The 22,189-nt window shown below is 42.0% G+C and overlaps 1 protein-coding gene across 1 annotated transcript in view; it reads right to left on the bottom strand.

Annotated features, from left to right (window-relative positions):
- The window catches only part of ADCY7 (adenylate cyclase 7), a 351,396-nt gene extending 337,389 nt beyond the window's left edge, over positions 1-14,007 (bottom strand). Inside the window, exon 1 of the mRNA XM_089689483.1 lies at positions 13,795-14,007. The gene's annotated coding sequence lies outside the window, so the exon portion shown is untranslated. The remainder of the gene's footprint in view (positions 1-13,794) is intronic.
- Positions 14,008-22,189: the final 8,182 nt, after the last annotated feature.

Below are 22,189 nucleotides of genomic sequence, written 5' to 3'. Positions count from 1 at the left end.
AGGCCATTAAGCTGAGTCAGTTTATAACAGATGACATTCACATTAAAGTGTAACTAAAGGCAAAGCTTCTCTTTTTAATTTTCTGTGTTCAGCTGAGGGGAATTTCCCTTTACTTCCTGTCCCATAGCCAAAACAGGTAGTGAGAAAAATTCCATGGGTGTCACCATGGTTTTAAGAATTGGTGTCCACATTGGAAGATCTCCCCTCTATTAGTGTTCTGGTATCAACTCAAAGTTTGGGATTTCCTTTTACTTTTATGTTTGATGATTCCTCTATAGTCACATAAACAGCACGGCAACCTTCACTGGCTGAGTATACATGTGGAGTTTTTTTTTTTTTTTTCAACCAGTGGGCTGAAGGAGAAAAAAAAAAACAACAACTCACAGATCCCTGCTTCCATACAAGCGATGTAGATACAGGGATCTACCCCTCTGCACTACTGCATTTTGACAGTAGGGGCTCCCCCCACCATCAAAATACACAGATCAGCACTGCAGAGGCTGATCGAATGCTGGTTTTCCAACAGGACTGTTGAACAGACACCAGTCTAACATTTGCTGAACAGAAAGGGCTACAGACAGATTAGAATTCAGCCAGTTCCTACTGGATTGTCCAAATTTCAAGTTTAAAGCTCATCTGGCAAGACTACTAATCGGAAACTGGAAAGATCTGAGGAACTGGAGAATGCGGATTGATAAGTGCAACCTCTGACAGCTTTCAGCACCGAGAGATATGAAGTGCATTGAAAATCATAACTCCCAAACATTGATCAGATCAGGGGTGGACTGGCAACTCATGGGGCCCCCAAGCAATAGGGGAACAAGGGGCCCCTGTGTCCTTGCCCACACTCAAACTACACCCAAAAAAGCCTATGAAAGGTACCAGGGGCATCTCATGGGGCCCCCTACTGACCTGGGCCCTTGGGCAGTGCCCGAGTACCCTAATGGTCAGTCCGCCCCTGGATCGGATATTCCCATCTATAATCATACATTTTAACAATCTGCACCAAAATTTGCTATGTCAGATCCCCTAACCCCCCCCCCCCAAAAAAAAAAAACTGGATATATGGGAGGCATTACAGAAGTGAGAACACATGAAACATTGTTGCACAAACCTCCACATAAGGAAGCTGTGTATTTACTGTATCAATTGATCACTAAATCTAAGTGCAATAAAAATAATATACCAATTTCACCATACCTCTCATTTGTCCTTCATTTGGAAGGGCTGGCCTTCATTTGGAATCAAATCTCTCAGTCCCTCTTTTTTTCTTCAGTTGTACCTCTTTTTATCCTGATGTAAGAATCTCTTAAAAAAAAAAGAATCCCTGAAATTCATAAGACTCCATGCACACTGGGCGTTTTAATAACGCTGGTAGCATTAGCTGTGTAAAGTCGCATTAAAAATGCGAGTTTTTCAGCGTTTTTGCATTGGTGTTTAACCACGTTTTTGAGCGCTTTTTTACACACACATAATTTTTGCTAAAAGAAACACCCAAAAATGTCAGTTTGCCATGTTTTGCAGCAGTAGAGCATTTCTACAGCTAAAAACTCCTATAGAAACCCACTAGTTCTGGGCTTTTTATCCAGCTAAAAATGCCCCTGCCAAAAAACACTGATTAAAGCCATTGTGTGCATGGACACATAAGATAACATGCTGAGGAGTTTACTAGCTGTAGAAACAAACGTGAAAAGCCAAAAACAGCAGCTGGAAAAACGTCCAGTGTGCATGAGGACTAAAGATTGGTGCAGACAGATTTTGCAAGCGTTCTAAAAGTGCAAATTAGAACTACCTGAATGTGGCTAATGAGTCACTGTCAGAACCAAAACTGTTCCAGATGTTTTTGGAATTTGGTGCAACACATTGCCAGAAAAGTGGTGCAGCAGCTTTATTGTGTGCAGCCTAATGTGTGCAGTAAAGCTTTTATCTAAAAGTTGTAATTATCCCATTTATCTTTTTTATTTTGAAAAGCCAAAATAAAAGGAAAAGTAGTGATATCTGCTGTAATGTGTTCTTCTTGCCGATCACACAAAGCTGGGAGCTATGATCTTCCTGTAAACTAAGGCAATAAAAGGAAGGTGCACTGAAACATATTATGAGACAGGTTTACTATAATATCATAGAAAAATGTAATAATTCTCAACAAAATAGCATGGTAATAATAAAAAAACAAAAACAAACACACACTCACACACCAATCTTGCCACTTAAAGCCTATGTCTGTCTGCAGGCAGTGATTCCTGTGCTGACTCCACCTCCTGAAACTTCTCCTCATCTCCTGTGTAGTGCAAAATGCAGGCTCTGTGAAATGTGTGACACAGCAATGCCTACTAACACAGAATTCAAAGAAGTAAATGTGTGGGGATCAGGGGCGGACTCCACCATTTGGAAACTCGGGCACTGCCCGAGGGCCTGGGGTCAATAGGGTGCCCCATGAGATGCCCCTGGTACCTTTTTCATAGGCTTTTTTGAGTTTGGGCAAGGACACAGGGGCCCCATGATCCACTATTGCCCGGGGGCCCCATGAGTTGTCAGTCCGCCCCTGGTGGGGTTCTTCAAAAAGTAAGTTTTCAAACGTCAAGATTGTTCAGATTACTAGGAGAAGACTAGAAATACGTAAACTACAATATGGAAATGAATACAATGATTTTCCATTTTTACCGTTGAAGCCTTTTAGGCATTTTTTTTTTAACTCCCCTAGAAGCCTCCTCCTGATAGTAGCATTTTGGCCAAAAAACGTCTAACAGTGTGCTCCGCGTTTACCTGCATCAAATGTTAAGGTGTTAAATAATTTATTCTAATCATTGAAAAAAAAAATGCTCAAGCACTAAAACGCATCTAGCATTTAGGAATGTTTACAATCAATTCAGTACGTCAAGTGGTTTTTCTGCGAAAATGCTGTTGCTCCAGGACACACTGGCAGTGGGATTGTTTTCCTGCCACAAAATATTGCTAAAAGCTTATGTGTGAATGGACACATAGGATAACATGCAGGGGAGTTTAGAGGAAGAAAAAAAAAAGAAACCGCCTGATGCCCCTAGAAGTAGCATCAAAAATGGCCAGTGTGCACGAGGCCTAGTCATGTGGAAATCAACCACATGCGATGGCACATTTGTCACAAATCTTTGCAAAGCTGTTGCTGTCAGCTGCTAGGACTACAGTTGGTGAGATCACACATACAAAAAAGTTACAAAAAAGGCAGCCTTATATGCGGTAGACAGGTAAATTCTGCTGGAAATGTTCTTCAAATGCATATTAATGCATATTAATAGTGTTGCTTGAATATTATTGTATTATATAGGATATATATAATAAGCCTCTGATTCATGGGCAGTTCACCCGAAAAGATCAAAGGATATCGAATCCAAACCCCATTGACTTTAATAAATTCTGTTGTTTAGGGAAGGTGGGCAACTACAGCAGCAAAATGTATCAGTTTACCACGGGAAGCCCATGACGCCTATGAAACATTTTACTGTGATTGATAAACAGCTTTTCAAATATGTTACATAAAAAACAAAATTATACTTATTCTATACTTATACTTATTCTATGGAGTCTCTGCTTTCAGAAAATGGATACTTTTGGGGTATTTAAAGTAATTTGTAGCACAATACAGAGATTTCAACATGTATGCAAAAAAAATTAAAAATGGCCTTAGTAGGCAAGTGGTTAATGCTGTGCACCCGTTATAGAATCACTATGAGTCATTTCGGGGACTCCAGGAATAACACCATATGTTGGCAGCACATACTTGTATATCAACTTTGTACACAACACCAGCAGCACCACAAAAAAAACATTTTTAAAACCTATACTAAAAGTAGTGGTCACGTGATCCTCAGGTTTTCTCTCTTCATTTGTTAACTTCAGGTGGAGTCGTTCTTTGTGTGATGTTGACACCTCCTATTTGCTTTCCAGCAGCTGGGTTCTCTCAGGATCCAGAAGAGGAGTGATGTCATTGCAAGGGGATGGTAGGAGATCAGTCTCTAAGGGATCATCTATAGTGCTTCTGCATAGGAAATGGTGCTGGCAAGGAACCTTGATGGGGGAATTAGCTGACTCACTTCACAGAGTATGGAAGGGTTCACTTCACCCTGCTGGAAGGGTTAGAAGGGAGTAACATTTTTCCCAGAGTGGGGTTTTATGTCAGTCCAACTAAAAGACTTTTCTTTTGTAGTACGAGTCTCAACTGGTGTCTACCACGCATTTATCTGCGCCCGAAAAATCCCTTATTTCAACATTGTAAGTGGGCAAAAAGGTGGTTTTCTTAATAGCTGTAAGAATAGCAAGCCAAAAGCAGACATGGACTTTATGGCATGCATCTACCATAGTAACCAAAAATAGTCATGGTATGATTGTCATCTGTCAAAAACTGTCATCTCTCATGGTAATCATGAACAGGTCCCTTGCTGAAACAGAGCAGAACGAGACAGATGTCACTTTCGTGACATTTGTGCCTATTTAGGTTTTTTAATAACACAGCTTTCTGGTCCCATATTGGATCTACAGGCAGTCAGATGAAAATTAACTTGCATCTGTATTCATCTCGCTACCTCCAATCTATCACAGGTCTGGAAAACTGGAGACGGTTGAAGATCTTTTCCACTTTTTTATTCCAGACCTGGGCATACACTAACGTAAGGATGTATGTCTGTTTACATCTGTATACTTATAGATTTACATGGAAGTTTGCAATCAGATCTGCCTGAAACACTGACAGAAGACCCTGTTCATATTGTTTATGTAAAAGGGGCTTAAGACTATTTAACTGCTTCCCGTCCAGCACACATACAGTATATATACACTATATTTACAAAAATATTGGAACGCCTGCTCTTTACATACATGAACTTTAATGGCATCCCAGTCTTAGTCTGTCGGGTTCAATATTGAGTTGGCCCACCCCTTGCAGCTATAAAAGCTTCAACTCTTCTGGGAAGGCTGTCCACAAAGTTTAGGAGTGTGTCTGTGGGAATGTTTGACCATTGTTCCAGAAGCTCATTTGTGAGGTCAGGCACTGATGTCGGATGAGAAGGCCTGGCTCGCAGTCTTCACTCTAATTCATCCCAAAGGTGTTCTATCAGGTTGAAGTCAGGACTCTGTGCAGGCCAGTCAAGTTCCTCCACCCCAAACTCGCTCATCCATTTATTCATGGCTCTTGCTTTGTGCACTGGTGCACAGTCATGTTGGAACAAGAAGGGGCCATCCCCAAACCATTCCCACAAAGTTGGGAGCATGAATTTGTCCAAAATGTCTTGGTATGCTAATGGATTAAGAGTTCCCTTTACAGGAACTGAGGGGCCAAGCCCAACCTCTGAAAAACAACCCCACACCATAACCCCCCCTCCACCAAACTTTACACTTTGCACAATGCAGTCATTGAAGTACCATTCTGGCAACCACCAAACCCAGACACATTCATCGGAATGCCAGACAGAGAAGTGTAATTCGTCACTCCAGAGAACACATCTCCACTGTTCTAGAGTCCAGTGGCGGCACGCTTTACACCACTACATCTGACATTTTGCATTGCACTTGGTGATGTAAGGCTTGGATGCATCTGCTCGGCCACAAAAACCCATTCCATGAAGCTCTGTATACACTGTTACTGTGCTAATCTGAAGGCCACACGAAGTTTGGAGGTCTTTAGCTATCGACTCTGCAGACAGTTGGCGACTTCTGCGCACTTCAGCATGCGCTGACCCTGCTCTGTCATTTTACGTGGCCTACCACTTTGTGGCCGAGTTGCTGTTGTTCCCAGTTGCTTCAACTTATAATACCACTAACAGTTGACCGTGGAATATTTAGTAGCAAGGAAATTTCACATACCATGCTTGAATGCATTGAGCTCCTAAAAGCGACCCATTCTTTCACAAATGTTTATAGAAGCAGTCTGCATGCCTAGGTGTTTGAGTTTATACACCTGTGGCCATGGAGGTGATTGCAGCACCTGAATCCAATGATTTGGAGGGGTGTCCCAATACTTTTGGTAACACACACACACACACACGATGGGAAGCAGTCATGATCTTGGTGTCACAATTTTCAGCAGGCCATGGGCTTTCTGGTAAAAGTGATCTGAGCAGCTCCACAGCCGCCCAATTGCTTTGGCAGGGCTTAGAAGGGGACTGCCTCCCACTGCTGCTCTCTCAATATGTATGTAATGGCTGCAGACAATAAACAGGGAGGAATGTCCATTCCTCCTCCTCTTCTGTGATGAGTGAACATGGAAGCGATAAGCATTTTGTCACTTCCAGATTTGGTTCTTATAGTCCATTATGGGCCAGTGAAGAATCTGATCAAACCAAACTCAGTTTCATTGACTGCTTTGGAGGGCAGAGGAGGGATCGGGGTCTAATAGACCCCAGATCTCTCCAAAAGAGTACCCATCACTACCCCAGTTATTACAAGGGATGTTTTCATCTCTTGTGATTGCAAAAAATGTTAAATAAAAAAAAAATTAAGAGAGTGTAAAAAAAAATAAAATAAATATTAGCATTTTAAAAAATTTTAAGCACCCCTGCCCCCTCTCTTTTTACTGAAAATGTGTGTTTGATAAATAGCATCGCAACTATCATGCAATATAAAAAATTGCAAGAACCACCAATATATTCTCAAGGGCTTCTGCTATCAGAAAATATATACTGTTTGGGGGGTTCTAAGTCATTTCCTGGTAAAACAAAATGCTGATTTTAACATGTCTGTAAGATGTCAAAATTGGCCCAGACAGCAAATGGGTTCTTTTTTACGTCCATCTTTTAAAAGTCATGCAAAACCTACCAAGACTGTCACCACAAGCAAATAGCCAAGATTTTTCTCTGTTATTTAATAAATAGTTTTCTGAAAACGGAGCCTTGTGTACAGCTTGGAATTAAAACATTACACCAGCATGAGGCCAGATTCCCACTGATGCGTTGTGTTAACGCACATGTATTGAACATGATTTATCATGCATTTACATTCACTGCATTAGGAAAGCCAATCTTTTTTGTTATGAGCCACACTGCACCAAAGATACTGTATGCTACACTTTCCTAACCCACCAAACAGATCATTCACATATGTGCGCTATGGTGCATTGCAATGCATGTGAACTGCAGTGTGTTGTGTGAGTTGGGTTGTAAAAAAAAAAAAGACCCGATTCCCCCATCCACACATTTGAGGTGTATGGGGAAATCCTCCTCACTGTGTCATTGTATTCAGACAGCAAAACTCCCCTGCCATCAAAATACACAGATCTCTGCTGGAGGCTAGAGCCTGCAGTGCTGAAAGTGAAGACATTTTCCGGCAGAGCGGTTGTACAGAAGTTGATCTGTAGATTGAATTCTGTATAACCACAGTGCTCATACATGGACAAAAATTTGGCTGTCCCTGAAACAGCCGAATTTCGATCCATCGATCTAAAAAAAAAAAAAACCTGAATATATGGCCAGCTGTACCCATGAGGATACTATAAATACTAAACTAACAGCAGGTTCACATAGTTGACAGCATAAACTATCAGTAGATTCCTTTTAAACTGGCAACACACCAATAGATTTTGTTCGTTCAGTCTGCAGGCTGAAGAAGAATCTCCTCCTACAGCAAAATAGATGCAGCCGCTGTTGGACTGACAGTTTTCCGCCTGGCTATTTCAGTTTTTCAATCCAAGGGATTGAAGGTAGAGAGGGGGCTGACAGGGCCAACCACTAAGGCTGGCCAGATATCATTCATTTTTTTTTTTGTTCAACCAGTAAGCTGAACAAAAAAAACAAACAACAAATGAGTCAATTCCCTCCAGCTGTGTCTTTGTATTCTGAGCCCTCCCTGCTGTCAAAATACAGTGATCAGCCTTGAATGATCAGGAAAAACCCGACAGGCTTGTTGTACACAAGTCAATCAATAGATCGACTTGTGTACAACCAGCCTGCCCATACATGGATCGAAGTTCTTCCGACCCCTGCTGAAGAAAATTTCATCAGGAAACAGCTAAAAGGCACAGAATGCATGGCCAGCTTACATTAGCATTTGTGTCTTCAGAACTGCCCAGAACCCTTAATGAAGAAGAGACAATCCGCTACCCTATGTGATAGTACCTGGGCCTGCAGAGAAATGCTTGGGGTACTATGGGATGGGGAGTATATCTGTTTTCAGGACACCATGGGGAGAAAATCTATAGGCAGCATTAGAGAGACAAATGTCACAATCTGTGTGTAGGTGGTAATAATGATCTGCCATGTACTCTGACTTTATACCATATCGCTAAACTAGTTTACGTAAGAGAAGTCCAAATAACATTCATGAATAAATATGTAACCGTTCTGGGAGGTTATCAGAAGATAAACTATTACAATTAACAAGGCCTCGTGGGAGCAATGTTTTCAAACACATGGTAAATTGTTCTGAAATCTCTAAGATGATAACTGCCAACAGTCGTTTTGTGGCCAGTCACAAGTGACAGGAAATGTCCCCGATAGGGGGACACAGATGGATAAAAAACTGCCAGAGGATCCGATCCTTCTTCAATCTATACAATACTGAGGCTGTAGGCACGCAGGGATATTAAAATACTCCCACTGATGCTGGATCTTTGACAGAAAAATCAGCTTACAAAAATACTGATTTTGGCACATAATTACGCACATGTAGAAATGTATGCAGGTAAGCTCATTCTGTTGGCTAGAATAATCATTCATTCCGCTAGAACGCATTTACAGTACATGTGCATGTGTGTAAATTACACCTGGAAGCTCCTCTCTGAATGCGGGTTTGGGACATTTTTATATTGCCCTCAACATTGCTCTAAAATATGAATCTTAACGCCACAACTTGAATTAACACATTGGCTGAAATACAGCAGTGTTCAGAGGCATAAAAAAGAAGCAAAAAAGGCCTATAATGCATAGCTTCCATTTGTGGCTGAAGGGTGGTAAAAACAGGCATCTGAGCTCTATTTTACCACCCCCTTAACCACGCCCAAGCACAAGAATCCCAATGCACACATTCCTGAAAGTGGCTGAAAATGTAAGTGGGTGCAGCTGCGAACATCGCCTGGAAACCAAAACCATTCAAGGCAGAAAAGTGTGTCACCAGCACACCAAGGATCCCACTTAACCACTTGCCCTCCAGAGGATTTACCCCCCCTTCCTGACCAGGCCATTTTTTGCTCTGCGTTACTGTAACTGACAATTGCGCAGTCATACAACGATTCTTTCGGCGGTATTTGATCACCTGTGCCTTTTTTATTTTTTGCACTGTAAAAAAAGAAAAAAAATACTGACATTTGAGAAAAAAACACAATATATTTTTGACTTTTTGCTATTAAACATGTCCAGTAAAAAAATGAAAAAAAAAAATAAAATTTCGTCATAAATTTAGGCCAAAATGTATTCTGCTACATATCTTTGCTAAAAAAAAATCCCAATATGTGTAAGTTAATTGGTTTACGTGAAAGTTATAGCGTTTACAAACAGGTATATATACTGAGATTTTTTTTTTTTTAAATTATTTTTACTAGTAATGGCGGCAATCAGCGACTTATAGCGGAATTGCAACGGGCATTCTGACACTGGAGGGAACCAACTTGGTGTCACGGACATCCCCAGTGACACCAATACAGGGATCAGTGCTAAAAAAAAAAAAAGCATTGACGCTGTACTAATGGCACTGGGCAGAAAGGGGTTAACATCTGGGGCAATCAAAGGGTTAACTGTGTGCAGTTTTACATACTGGGCTGTGTGCTTCACTGTAAGCACCCTGCTTTGCATGGCTCTGCAATGCACAGCCATGCAAAGAAGTGTGCAGGACAGGGGAGAGAACTGTTTTGTTTACAAACAGTTCTCCCCCCCACCGTCAGAGATGCTCGGCAACCACTTGGCTCTGGCGAGTAATCACCGGCCAGGACCCGGTGATTTACAGCTAAGGCATGCCAAATCACGTATATATACATGCGATTTTGCGCAACTGTACTTTTGCTATAGGACGGACAGGAAGCAGTTAACCAAACATAGCAACTGCAGGGCTGGATCTAGTCTGTCTGATCTGGGGGTGCAGTAACAAAAAGTCAGGGGCATAATGTCCACACTGTATGAGTCAGACAATCTTTTACAGTGTCACAACTTGAGAAACACTATGAATGATGTATTAGGCTGTTTTAGATTAAGGTTAATAAAAAGAACCTGTGCCCCCTTACATCAGGTATCCCCATCAGATTTCCCCCTTACATCAGATGGCCCCATCAGAGTCTCGTTTTAGATCAGGTGTCCTCATCAGAGTCCCCCTTTATATCAGGTTCCCATTAGAGTGCCCCCTTACATCAATGTCCCCATCAAGGTCCCCCATACATCATCCATCAGTCTATCTTAGGAGCCCCCCTTCACATCTGGGTCCCCATCTGAGCCCACCCTTCATCCAGGTCCCCATCAGAGCCCCCACTTGTTTCTAGGTCCCCATCAGATTGCCCCCTTACATCAGGAGTCCCCATCAGAGTGTCCCCTTACATCAGGAGTCCCCATCAGAGTGTCCCCTTACATCAGGAGTCCCCATCAGAGTGTCCCCTTACATCAGGTGTCCCCATCAGAGTGTCCCATTACATCAGGTGTCCCCATCAGAGTTCCCCCTTACATCAGGCGTCCCCATCAAAGATCCCCCTCACATCAGGCGTCCCAATCAAAGATCCCCCTTACATCAGGTGTCTGAAGCAGAGTTCCCCGTTACATGGATTGTTACCATCAGAGTGCCTCCTTACATCAACTGTCTGCATCAGACCACCACCCCAGCACCCCCCTAGATCTGGCCCTGAGCGACCAGTGGGAGTTGTAAACATGTAGCCATGACACTTTGCTTCGCAATTGCATCAAGAATTGTAATCTTTGTTGCATTTGACAGGTGGTTTATGTGGGCCACGCTGCAAATGTGGTGGTGCGGGCTTAAGGCTAAGTTCACACTAGCGTTGTGTGCAGGCGGCAGAGAGGCGTTTGGGAAGCGTTTTTACTGCTTCCCAAACGCCTCTGACAATTCTGCACATTGCAGCACATGGTGCTGTTCTAACGGGAGCGATAGCGTCACGGCAAAATGGACGCCTCTGGTCGAGTCAGGAGGCGTTGAAGCCTCCTATTCTAGTCTATGGTGCTGCTCCACAAACACCCGGCCGGCGTTTGCAACGCAGTTGCGGGGCGTTGGTGGAGCGGTAACACCACTTTAACTTAATTATAGGCGTTTGCGGAGCGTTGTCGCACATGCGGCATTTAATGAGCGTTAAAAAATGCTCCGCAAACACCGGACCAAACAGTCAAGTGTGAACGAGCCCTTACAGGGTTAAAACAGGCTGCGAGGAGCTGACCTTTCCCCTCCCAGCTGCTTCTGTCAAATGCTCTCTGAAAAGTGATTCACCACAGTGCACAAATGTAAACAGCATTTTTTTCTGCCATTGTGCAAAATGTGACCACCTTCTTTGCAGCTGAGTGTATTTCTACATTCAACTCATTGAAAACACTGCTCCCAATACACACATCCCTCCTGCAGTGCTGGATACAAATTCCTGGGCACTTTCCCACAAGCACAAACCCCCTCAATCCAAAAAACGACAGGTTGCACTCCGGTGGCATTACCACAATAAAGACTTTATTGCATATCCTGCAAGCTGTGCAGACATACATTATAGATACCGCTCTGCACTAACATGTTTCGCCCCAAAAATGGGTATAATGCAGTTTTTGGGGTGAAACGCATTCGGTAGCAGTACCTATAATGGATGTCTTGACAGTGAGCAGGATTTGCAGTTTTATTGTGGTGACACGATCGGAGTGCACCCTGTTGTATTTTGGAGTACTTCTGCATACAGTCATACAGTAAATGTTATGAGTCACTCTTCCACATATTGCACACCATTGTTTTTTCTGCTTTTGAGGTTTGGTGAGACACAACCTTTATCTGCAACACCTTTTAGTGGCTGATACACAGCACAATCATCTACCTATTTGAATAAACTGAACTGATCATATAAGATATAGTCCAAGGAAATTGTAAACAATCTGCTATAGATGATCTTTCCTGGAAGAAGTCAATATTATGCTGACCATATAGTATCAATAACATATACTATACAATTTGACTGCACAATCTCTGTACAATCAATTTCAGATCTACCAAAATTTAATATGAGGACCAAGCTGAACTGGTCAGTCAATTTGTATCCAATAAGCCAGGCCCTTGCACAACATACTCATTGGTAGATCTAAAGAAGATTGTACAATCAGATTGTAATGCTTAAGATCTGCCATCAACTCTATAGTTCAGTGGCCTGGAGATTTGACACAAACTGAATCAGTTGGTTAGTTTGTCCTCATAATACAAAACTCAGGGCTTGTTCTTTGAGCTGTGCTAGAATCAACGCAAAATCACAGACCAACCAATTGTTTTGTATGTGCCCTTTTCACACCACAGTGCTGTGTTATGGTGGGTTGTGCTGCATTGTGGGAAAATACATATATGCCGCATTTCTATAGTGTCACTCACAACATGCTGCACTTGAAAGAAGGGTCACTTTCAACACTTCAATAAAGGAAGAAAATGAACAGTGCAATGTATTGTAACAAAGCATTGCACTACTACTACACAACATACCACATTGCTCACATGTTTTCAGCTTGCCATACACAGTGAATTTTCCAATCCAACCTGGCTCAAATTCGATCAGTTGGTGGGCCTGTCGGCACCACTCCATCTGAAATTTAAGGAGCCAGGTGGAAAATTGTCAGTTGAACAGTGCCTGCGTCCAACTAGATGCATTCACTGTGTTGGTGGTGCCAGCTGTCAGAATACAAGTGCTACAGAGGGAGAATCGTCCATCCACATTGTTTAGCATGGATGGAATCTGTTGGATAGAAATCTAGAGGTGTATGGCCAGCATTAGGATAAGGGTTGGTGTAAATGAGCCCTGAAGCAGATCGGATTATACAGTGTATGGCCAAGTTTAGGCTGATTTACATTTCTAGCTAACAAACTATTTTCCTTTTACAGGAGATAAATGCACTTCACATCTTCTTGTATAACAACATGATCTCTAACACCGGGCGATTGGACCAAGCCTAATATTTTACAATTAGTCTAATGGTGGCCCTACACACTTTGATTTTATTATGTGATAAGCAAAGGATCGAATAGGCATCATTTTAGCTTCTGATCAACTTAGATGAAGTTCAATAAAATTTATGTTAATCGTGTTTCATGAATCGGCAACATTGTAATGATTTGTTCCCGAATACATATTTTGATCAGATTATGAGATTGCATGGGGAAAGCAGAGATGCGATTGTATCTTTCATCTTTTTGATCAAAATCTACTTCCGCATGTAAGTCACATCGATTGAATGGATGTCAAACATAGATCGATCATTCCTATTGTGAGAGATTGATCAAAAAACAAAACAAAAACAATTGATCATTTATTGAAGTGTGTATGGCCACTACTGCATGTCTACAAAATTTTAATAAGGTATTTTAAAATAATTTATTTAAAAAAGAAATCACAAAGAGTCCAAGTATCCAGACTGACAGCACGGTCATGTAAAAACTGCGAGAACCAAAAAATAAAACAACTTGGCTACTAAAATAAAGTGAATTCATAGCACACAGGTGGATCCATTTCTCGCCGTCACCAGTAAGGTTCCACTTCTAACTGCTTTAGAATGTAAACGGGATTACAGTGGTTACCATTGGTTCATTCTTTCGCTCCAGACTAAAGCAACCCATTAATACAAACCCCAAATTAGACTTCTATACAGATAAATGTGATCTTATAATGGCACTTACCTGGTAGGAGTCAAGCAGGTCCAATAACCTGGCATGGAGCTGACACCTATGAATGAAAGGTCCCTTTTCTGGTTCTTAAGGTGAGAGATACAGATCTCATGCGAAGGGTGTAGTTGCTGGTGTTTCCGTTCTTGTGCTGGGGCCTTGCCCTTTCTCAGTCACTCGATGATTGGGTCACAGTAAAAATTTAGTGATGAGTAGTTTAGGTTTGTGGTTTCCTCCCTCGTTATAAAGCTCTTGGCCCCTGGCTATGAGAGTACACTGTCCCAGCAGCAAGCTCTCAAGTGTGCTAAGAGAGGAGCCGCCCCTGCCAGGGAAATCACAGGCCTGTGGGAGGGTGGTGTGTACACACAATGCACATTTACACCTAGTAGCTCTATAGATAAATGGCTTATATCACAGATGAGCTGGAACTGCTGTGCAGTGTTATGTGTGTATACATTCTACTTTACATTTAACTTGTTTATCACAGAAAGAGAAATAAATGCATAGCATCAAATATTTGTTGTCACAATACACTCGCAAGAGAACCACGCACATCACAATTAGAAATTAGCTCTGGCATCCTCCAAAGTCATCTCTATCCCCAATGCCAAACTCCCAATTTTTCATATAATAATAATAAACACATGCAGGATGGTAGGGTGTGGGTCTTTGGTCCTACCTTGAAATCTAGAATGGGGATATGTGGCCATTAAGTTTCTTCCTCCCCTGCCTTGGGGGGGTTACTATTTGGGAGAGCCTCTAACCTAGTCCTTGTTGTTTGGCTTTGGCTAGACATGAGGAGAGGGGTCCACCAGACCTTTTGGCTAGGTGGACCTGAGTGAGCCCCTTACCCTCCTCAGGAGTCTTGTACCCTGGCAGGGTCAAGGAAGGATCATTCATCTTGGGAGAAGGGACAATAGACACACCCTAAAGGTGGGAATAAACAATTAGAAAATCGACCGATCGGTCATCCGACGACCGAGAGGCGTTCGTTCCTTTGTTGGTCGAAATCGTGGCCCACGTTAGCCAATCCAAAAAAAATTGTTTGTCGGGCAATACGTAGTGTTGACGTCTTCCGTACAAGTGGAAGTGATGCAGTGTGCGTGTGACCTTGTAGCCATGCCCTTTGGGCCAGAACAAGCGATATACACAACAATTAACAGCAATGAGTATAATATAGTTTATTACATTATCTATATACATAAATAGTGATACATAAAAATATAATATGCAGAATTCTGGTTTCATTATCTCATTAGGCCAATCTACTTTTAACATTTGGATTTTTCGTTCGTGTTTATGAAGATTCCTTGGACATAAACATCCGGGTCATCTTCTGTGTCCACTCATGCGTGATAACACTTAATAGATTTTTTTCCTACGATGGTCATACTACCACATAGAAAATCGGTCGTTCGTATGCGAAACGACAATATTTTTCACTGTTCAACCGGACTTTTTCATTCCCAATATCGGTTAAAACATCATGCTCATCAACAAAGAGAAAATTGTTCGATCAGTGGTTCCGCAAAATTTTTCGGATGATTTTCTTATCGTGTGTACGGGGCATAAGGCCCCGATCACACTTATCAATATGGAATCGCAGGCAGAATATTTGCGATTCTGCCCGTAATTCTAGACCATGCTAAAATGTAAGCAAAATGCACATCTTGAACCTAGGGGCATCCATTGTTAATGGCACCCAAAACATGATTGTGCCACATTCGTCGCACAGCAAACCTCCTGTGTAAAAACGTGCCTGGCTCAGGGCCAAAATGTGTAAATTGAACTTCTTTGCCTCAACAAATACAGAATAAGGTTAGCTCGTGTATGGGCTGCCCAACAAGTGTTAATCACTCAAACAAAATCGTTAGTGGGAACGCGTGTTTAAGCTACACGAAATGTGAACATATTTTATTCACTTTTGGTGTTCAGTTTTTGTGCACCACACCATGGGTTCAAAGAATGTAAATTAATAAAAATCCCCACCCTGAAGCTGTTGTAAGATGCAGGTTGAGGAATGGCACAGCCCACAGCTCATTGGAGTGCAAAATGCAGGAATGTGGAGTTCAGGTTAAAGATAAGTTCAGAGGAAGCCAAGGCTCATCTCTAATCACAAGTCTAGCATGGCCAAGTTACTAAATGGTCAACTCACTAAAGCTAGCCACACACCAGAATTCATTTTCAGAACACTCGTTTGATTTTCTGCTAGTGGAGTCAAATTTACATAAATTTTCAGCTATATTATTAGAAAAATTCAGAGAAGCAAGATTAGAGCTTTTTCTCAAAAAAAGAAAATGAAAGGATTTTCTAACTTCGCTGTGTCAAAATATATATATTTTAATATACACTGCTCAAAAAGATTAAAGGAACACTTTGAAAACAAATCAGATCTCAATGGGGAAAAATATTATGCTGGATATCTATACTGATATGGACTGGGTAATGTGTTAGGAATGTAAGGATGCCCCATAGTTTGATGGAAATGAAAATTAGCAACCTACAGAGGACTGAATTCAAAGACACCCTGAAAATCAAAGTGAAAAAATGATGCAGCAGGCTAGTCCATTTTGCTAAAATTTCATTGCAGCAACTCAAAATGGTACTGAGTAGTTTGTATGGCCCCCACGTGCTTGTATGCATACCTCACAACATCGGGGCATGCTCCTAATGAGACCACGGATGGTGTCCAGGGGTATTTTCCTCCCAGATCTGGACCAGAGCATCACTGAACTCCTGGACAGTCTGAGGTGCAAGCTGGTGGCGTCGGATGGATCGAAACATGATATCCCAGAGGTTTTCTATTGGATTTAGGTCAGGCAAACGTGGGGGCCATTCAATGGTATAAATTTCTTCATCCTCCAGGAACTGCCTACATACTATCGCCACATGAGGCCGAGCATTGTCGTGCAATAGGAGGAACCCAGGACTCACTGCACCAGCATAGGGTCTGACAATGAGTCCAAGGATTTCATCCTGATAACTAATGGCAGTCAGGGTGCCATTGTCTAGCCTGCAGAGGTCTGTGTATCCCTCCATGGATATGCCTCCCCAGACCATCACTGACCCACCACCAAAACAGTCATGCTGAACGATGTTACAGACAGCATAACATTCTCCACGGCTTCTCCAGACCCTTTCATGTCTGTCACATGTGCTCAGGGTAAACCTGCTCTCATCTGTGAAAAGCACAGGGTGCCAGTGGCGGACCTGCTATTTCTGATGTTCAATGGCAAATGCTAATTGAGCTCTTTGGTGGTGGGCAGTGAGCATAGGGCCTACTAGAGGACGTTGGGCCCTCAGGCCATCCTCATGAAGTCTGTTTCTGATTGTTTGGTCAGAGACATTCACACCAGTGGTCTGGTGGAGGTCATTTTGTAGGGCTCTGGCAGTGCACATCCTGTTCCTCCTTGCACAAAGGAGCAGATACCAGTCCTGCTGATTGGTTAATGACCTTCTATGGCCCTGTCCAGCTCTCCTAGAGTAACTGCTTGTCACCTGGAATCTCCTCCATGCTCTTGAGACTGTGCTGGGAGACACAGCAAACCTTCTGGTAATGACACGTATTGATGTGCCATCCTGGAGGACTGCCTGTGCAACCTCTGTAGGGTCCAGGTATCGCCTCATGCTACTAGCAGTGATACTGACCATAGCCAAATGCAAAACTAGTGAATAACAGTCAGAAAAGATAAGTAGGGAAACAAATATCAGTGGCCTCCACCTGTAAAACCATTCCTGTTTTGGGGGTCGTCTCATTGTTGCCCGTCTAGTGCATGTGTTAATTTTATTAGCACCAAAGCAGCTTAAACTGATTAACAACCCCCTCTGCTACTTAACTGACCAAATCAATATCCCAGGAGTTTAACTGGTTTGATGCTATACTCTGATTAAAAAGCGCTATTTTAATTTTTTGGAGCAGTGCATTTTAAAGCATGCATTATTTTTAAACACATATATCTGCAGCTGTGGGGTGGGGAATGCCTTTACCATTTGTGACTGGCTGTGATAGCTTCCTGGCAGGATAGCTCAGGCGGGTTCAGACTCTTTTAAACTTCTTTCTTTTGCATTTTAATTAAATGTTTTAAAGCTAAACTCCAAATAGATATAAAACAGATTAGAAGTATTTCAGTGGTGTAGATTTGCTGTTTTCAGCTTTAAATAAAAAGGCCAATATAGTATTAACATATCAAGGTCTATTTATAATTATTTGCTAATTAAGTTTAATTGGAAAAATGTGTAAAAACATTTAGAGCCCATTCATTCTATTGCAGTGTATTAACGCACACAGACATTATGCTGGACGGTAACGTGCGTTGTATTAGAGCAGCCCATTCATCTGAAAGTGGAGCTCCAGTTAATTAAAAAAAATAACAGTCAGCAGCTACAAAAACTGTAGCTGCTGACTTTTAAAATACAAACACTTACCTGTCCCTTGACTCAGCGATGTTCTCACCACTCACTGGCCGCCTTCTCTCCTCGGCGCCGGTATCCTTAGTTTGGGCACCCGGCTGTGACAGCTTGCAGCTTCACAGCCGGGTGCCCACTGCGCATGCGCAAGTAGTGCTCTACTTTGTGAATGGTCCTGTAGTCTTCTGGGACCTGTCATGTGTCCCAGAAGACTATGGGAAGGGAGGACAACGTCCAATTCCAATCGCCTTAGGCGAACACACTGGATGTGGAAGCAGGTACTTGTCAGGTTACCCCCCCCCCCCCAAAGGTGCCGGGCAGCGGGAGACAAAGCAATAAAGCGGAAATTCCCCTTTTGGGTGGAGCTCCACTTTAAGCCAGCATTACATGGGTCAAATGCTGAACTAATTTGCTTTCGAAATTCACAACAAAGTATTTTTGTTTGAATTTCACACCATTAGTGGGCCACAGCAATGACCAATTTTCGTGCAGCCATCAAATTTGAGTGCTTGGGCACGTTGGAAATTTTTTGAACGACAAATTAATTTCTAATGAATGATGGGAGAATCACGCGAGAATTATATTTGAAAAAGAAATGAGCATGAGCTGTGACCTGGAGAGAAAAGAAGATTCCCGAGCCAAGAAAATTCTTGGAGCCTTGGTTGGTTGAATTTTGAAATCAGTGGTGGCACAAATGGAGTACAAAACGCTCAAAATTTCTGATTTTCTAAAGAAAAATTGTTCGGAATTAAACTGTGTTTGACCTGCATTACTGTATTTCAATATTTCACCTGAAAAAAAATACTAATCAGTAATGCACATGTGCAAGCAAAGCAGCAGGCCTGAACAATTTCCATGCTTTGCTGCCGTAGTTAAAGTAGACCTTCACCCAGGAAGGGAGGGGCAGCGCATCCTTTTCCTTCCCGAAGACTCTAGCTGTGTCAAACTGGCGGCCCTCCAGCTGTTGCTAAACTACAAGTCCCATGAGGCACTGCAAGATTGACAATTACAAGTATGACTCCCAAAGGCAGAAGCATGATGGGACTTGTAGTTTCACAACAGCTGGAGGGTTGCCAGTTTGACACCCCTGCGTGACATTTGCAGAAATTTTTTTCAAGGAGTGTGTACCTTCTTTATAACAAGTCACACTTTGCAGGAGGCGGAAGACCCAGTCTTACTGCACTGCCATGCCTCCAGCATGCATAGTAGGGAGCTAATTTTCAGATATGCAGAAGGCACAGCCAGTTTCCACATCCTAGACTGGATGTTTTCCCACTGTCAGAAGACAATAATTGATGGATGGGGGAATTGAGTCAGTTTTTTTTTTCATTTAACCCGTTGGGTGCACAAAAACAAAATGTACAAATGTCATGGAGACAATGACAACCAGGACAAATAGGGCGTAAAACTCCAGGGAGGACCAGATTGTAATAGAATCCTCTTCATAAGCCAAACCAGCTACTAACAAGGCTTGTGCTTATAATCATACTGGAAAAAAATAATAAATGTCCAATTAACTTCTAGTTTATTCACATTGTTTTCAATCAAGCCCTGCTGAAGGAAGTACTCTTGGACTTTCAAACTTTTGGCTACTTTTTGAATTGTCCCTCTGACTTTTATCAGAATAAAGGTGTATGTGGACCAGGGGCGGACTGACCATTTGAAAACTTGAGGGCACGGGGTCAGTAGGGGGCCCCATGAGATGCCCCTGGTACCTTTTTCATAGGCTTTTTTGAGTTTGGGCAAGGACACAGGGGCCCCATGATCCTCTATTGCCCGGGGACCCCATGAGTTGTCAGTCCGCCCCTGATCTGGACTTCTTAGCAGTGGTGCAGTTCTTCATTTTCATTTTTTGTTGGCTTACACTACTAGCCAAGGTGACCATGGAGATCCTCTGGTGTGTAGAAACCACCTGTCCAGGAACCAGATTATTTGCATCAACATAAATACTTTAAGATAGCAATACTATTGAGATAACCCTATGGGTCCAGGGCTAGTTTTCCTCTTTCCTCAATGATAATAGAATCCTGCCAGGGTTCAAACCCGTCCCTACCCAGGTGACTATGGGGTTTTATCACCCAGAACTGCAGCAACAAGCAGTAATTTGTAATCCCAAACCCTAGCAACCAATGTAAATCACAGTAATCCAAACTTGCACTAAAGCCCAACACTTTGTATGACAGTGGTAGATATTAATTGAACATTATGAATTTCTATGCAGCTTACCTTAATATCCCTAGAAGTAACTCTAACACCTGTCTTTACCCCATATAACCACTCCTTTCTGTTCACAGAACTTTCTATCAGCAGATTTCTACACCTGTCATATCAGTTCACCTCTTATGATAATATGGGATCTTTGGCCTATAATACTATAAAGCTAAACTATTTACAGCTGTAAGTCTTTATTCAGACTCCGTGCAGAAACAGATCAAAGTGCACTGAGAAGATAGGGAAATGTTTCCCTAAGAAAGAAGAGTCAGTGCCCTGTAAATAAAGTGGAAATGATACAAAGAGTATACATGTTTGTATACAAAGAGTATACATGTTAAAGGGCTGATTTACACCAGATGCATTAAACAGCATTGCAAAAGACATTTCTTCATTACAGGGACTTTTCAGGAACATGATGCGTTGGTGTGCATTAAAATAAAATGATGCAGGGATCACTGTATCACAGCATGTCACAATGCACTGCAGAGCATAGAATTAACATACAAAGTAAAAAAGGAGAAGAAAACGAAAAGTGAGCACTGTATTGTGTTATAACAACGCATTGCAGCACACGATTGCGCCGTATGGCAGCGCACACGTGTTGCACTATGCATTCCTGTGAGATGTGGTGTAAATCAGTTCATCAAATCTGTTCATCTTGACACAATAAAATAAAAATCACACTAACAAAGTTCAGATTGAAAGGGGGACCCTATTAGCAATGTCACAGCCTATGTACAATGAAAGCTAAAATGGGACAAATGTTTCCATTTAGTAACATTTAGCTTCCTTTGTAACTTCCCCATTGTGGTTAGAAATAGCATATTAGCACTTTATGGCCCTTCCCAAATCCAATGTCTTGTGAAAGGGAAAATGTTACAGATACTTCAAGCCTGTTGGTCATATGATGGCACTGGGTCTCAGAAGGTTACAGAATCATTGATGAATAAATCACAGATAATTTCTTTTAGGAAGCCAGCTATACCCCTTACAAATACCCAAAAGACTCAAGCCCTGAATTTACATCTCCCTATAAACATTACAAAAGTTACATGGAAACCTGGATGACACGTGAATACACTTTTTTGGCTAAATTAAAAAAAGATTTGAATCAATATCTCAATGAACACAAGAACAGTTTCCACATTTTTGACAAAACTAAGTTTTATAGAACATTTGTTTAGCTCATTACTTGTAAGTAAAGTTAATAATATAACTTAGATTACAAAACCTTCAGTTTTACCCAAATTAACTGTTGTAAAAATGAATACACCCCACAACAAAAACTACTACATCTAGTATTTTGTATGACCTCCATGATTTGTAAGGACAGCACCAAGTCTTCTAGGCATGGAATGAACAAGTTGGCAACATATTGCAACATCTATCTTTTTCCATTCTTCATGAACAACTTCTTTTAGAGCCTGGATGCTGGATGGAGAGTGATGCTCAACTTGTCTCTTCAGAATTCCCATAGGTGTTTGATTGGGTTCAGATCAGGGGATATACTTGGCCACTGAATCACTTCCACCCTGTGGCCTTAGATGTGTGTTTTGAATCATTGTCATGTGCACGACGACCAAGGGCATGGAGTGAGGGTAGCATCTTCTCTTTCAATATATAGAGCAGTACATCTGTGAATTCATGATACCATCAATGAAATGCAGCTTCCTGACACCAGCAGCCCTCATGCAGCCCCACAGAAGGACTCTGCCACCACTATGTTTCACTGTAGGCACAATGCATTTTTCTTTGTACTCCTCACCTTTGCAACGCCATACAGTTTTGA

The sequence above is a fragment of the Staurois parvus genome, unplaced genomic scaffold (assembly GCF_062004578.1).
Source record: "Staurois parvus isolate SC_StPar_1 unplaced genomic scaffold, SC_StPar_1.0 ptg000476l, whole genome shotgun sequence".
Taxonomy (NCBI): Eukaryota; Metazoa; Chordata; class Amphibia; order Anura; family Ranidae; genus Staurois; species Staurois parvus.
The sequence above is the reverse complement of the archived record's forward strand: the minus strand, read 5'-3'. Positions and strand labels throughout refer to the sequence as shown.